Source organism: Cyanistes caeruleus, chromosome 3, assembly GCF_971803275.1.
Source record: "Cyanistes caeruleus chromosome 3, bCyaCae1.hap1.1, whole genome shotgun sequence".
NCBI classification, from domain to species: Eukaryota; Metazoa; Chordata; class Aves; order Passeriformes; family Paridae; genus Cyanistes; species Cyanistes caeruleus.
The window spans coordinates 58,532,826-58,536,079 of NC_141703.1; positions in this window are offsets into that span (position 1 = coordinate 58,532,826).

Genomic DNA, 3,254 nt, shown 5'->3' on the forward strand with positions numbered 1-3,254 from the left:
GAAATGCCACCAGAGACAGGTGCTTAAAGTCTGATGAAGTTTGCACTTTCTGAATTAGGAAGTCCAAAACAAATCCAGTGTTTCAAGGATGGCTTTTTTTTTTGGTCATTAATGCTCCCTCAATCTCCCTCTTGGCAGACATTAAAGCTTGAATCAGTACATTGAAATATCTAAGAAATGGAAGAGGAAGGGACTATTTGAGGAACCAATCCTATGAACTCTTCAGGTTTTTGCCAAACTTCAGAAGTGGTTACCCAAGCAAAATACAAAGGCACAAACATTAACATGCAATCAGTGACAGGCACTTATTACAAGACCAAGCAGCCCCAGACTAAGATTTAAGCAGCCCCAGACTGAATGTGCTAAAAGTTCAAGTCCTTGTAGCATTGATGTTTCCTAATTAGCCAGATGCCATCATCATAAACAGCCAAAAGTAAAACATTTGATGCCAAAATCTCAGCACTATCACCTGGAATTATTTCAGAAACATCCTTTTTCCTCTTTCCAGACTTGCTAGCACACAGAACTAGACTTGCAACAGAGTACATACATGTCTGAGTGAGAGGAGCCCCTCCAGCATTAGCATTAAAAGGTGGAGAAGGACAGAGGGCAGCAGCTGCCAGCTCCAGAGGGAAGACTGCACTCACAGCACAACACCCTGACCTGAGACCTCGCCAACCCACCCCTGCTTGCTCTCACTTTCTCTGACACTCACAGGTTTAATGCCACGTCTCTGTAGCTTTCCCAAAGAAAAGAAAAAAAAAAAAAAAAAGGCTCTATTAGAAGTTAATAGTCCACTTTCACAGCTACACGGCAACTGAATGTAATCTTTCTCCTCTTGTGTGACAGCCTTTTTGTGCATTAGATTGGAATAGGCTTTTCCTGCCGCTGTCCAGCATCACGCTGGCTTCAATGACTTTGTAAACACAGCCCACGACATCAGCTGCTGCTGGTGGCGGGGCGCTGTCAGGGTTTCGCCGGGTCAGGTCACTGTGTTTCATCCCTGAACTGCTGCAGTAGATCTGAGTTAGCAGCAGGCCGTTCACGACAGGAATATCTCCCAAATAGTTTTCATTACACACCCCCAGAGGAGTCTCTGAAAGGCCTGTCGGTTTCACCTGAAATGGCTGTAGCGCTGCCAGTCTATTTGGTCTGACTTTGTCTTTAATAAGGTGTTAAAAACTCCTGTCTTTGAGGCTCTGCAGATAAAGCAACCTTAGCAAAGAACACAGCTGTTTTTCAGGGGAAAATCCCCTTGAAACCCATGATTTGGTTAATTGTAGGAGCTGGGAGGAGTGGGGGATGGAAGAGATACACACATTTTTAATATGATAACATGTTTCCAATCAAGCTTTACAAGATCCTACACAGCATGGTTTGCAGCGGAGTGCTGAGCGTTGCTGCCTGAAAAGAAACACGCTTTTTGATCATTATTTATTCTTCCCTTTCTTTCTCTTTTCCCTTGCAGAGAATAACAAGATTTGTGCAGAGAGGAGAAGACAGAGTCTGCAAAATATATTCTACCAAACACACCAGCTAGTTAAAGCGTATGAATGTGTAGACAATAAAGTTCACACTAGACAGTTAATGAAGCTGGGGAAAAAAAATGTGAATTGGAACGTAATGAAAAATTCATACTTTCAGTGCATGAAAAATAAGTGAATGCCCTTTAATTGTTCAGTTTACTTGCAGAGAGGACAGCTTGAATAAATTGAAAAATTATTCCAGGTTGTTAAAAGGAATAATGTTTGCCCCTCTGCAGCTTGTGCTAAATTCTTCAACCCTGCTAGACGTGTGAGTATGCGAGGGTGTGAGTCACTGTGGTCCGTCTGGTAGCCCACAGACCCAGGGACCAAATGAGGAACAGCAGCGTAAGCACCAAACTGGACTCATCCTTCACCCACTCATGGGCTGCAACAGAAAGTGAAGTGCCTTCTTGAGATCTGGGGAACAAGATACTGGGTTTTGCAGCCAGAGGGAGGAAAGGAAAGTTGTCACTGCCTCTGGAGGGAGAAGAGAGGAAAGGTTCTAACTGAGGAGAGGTCTGTCGGTCCATTTTCCAGTAGAATAGCACCTCTCTTCCTGTTGTCCCTGCTCCTCTGTCAAAAGCATAAATCTCTCTCAGAATGCTTTTCCAAACAGGCTGGAGAAAGAGGTGTGTTATTATGGAGGAGCCAAGGCCAGCTATGAGCCTGCAGTCTGAGAAAGGCTGCAGCTGTACTGCTTAGTGGGACTCTGGTTAATACGGAGAGTGAGGTCGGAGTAAAGGTATAGGAGGAAGGTGGGAAGGTTTGATGAATGGGATTTGATGAGATGCTGAGACCAAATGGGATACAGGGAGTAGTTGCTTAACGGGTCTATCCTTACTTTCTTTGTGTGCAGATGCCTCCCAAATGGCTCCCTGTACTGCTAAGCAGATTTCAACATCTATGCTTCTGTCCCTGTCTCACATCATTATCCTTAAAGACTGTTTGCTTGTTAAATGTTTACTTCTGTAGATCTGCACATCCTTCAGAAAGCATTTGTATTGTCTTTCATCAATAAAGCACTTGACAAATGCTTGATTAAACCCCAAAATAGCATCACTTACATTAAAAAGAGAAAATGTACTAGTGTAAATTAATTACATTTAAAAATAAAAAACAAAGGAGAAAAAAGAAAGAAGAGGGATGCAGGATAAATTATCCTTAAAATCTCACAAATTAAACCCCTGTCAGGGTCAGGACCTGCAGCTCTGTCCTCTACTGCTTTGTTCAGCACCCCAAGCATACCTTCACAACACAAGATACTCCAGTGATATTCAATATTCACATTGCGTCAGTTGAGTTTCTCATTGTGAGAACTGTCAATTCATGACATTTTAAAGAAATGTGACAGGGGCACTCTGAGTTCAAGTATAATCCCTTTGAACAAGAAACCCCTGCTGATGTTTAAGATTTTGTCTGATATCCTCAAAACCAACTAATCATGGAGTGACTGAAATGAATTTACCTTGGTTTTTCCCTCCGAGTGCAATAATTTGTTGCAAGAGGGCTTTATGGGCTCTTTGCTGTGAACAGTGCAGCAAAGCAACTCTTAAGCAGCTTGCAGTGACATAAATGGGCAAGAAAGTTGTCCATTCTGGCATTCTTGGGCATTTTTTTTAATGACAGTCTAAAATGCCAAGTGAATTGTTTCAATTTCACAGCCATTAGCAGGAGAAAAGACCAAGTAGGTCAAGACTGTCACGTTAGAACCACTTAAATAAATAATAG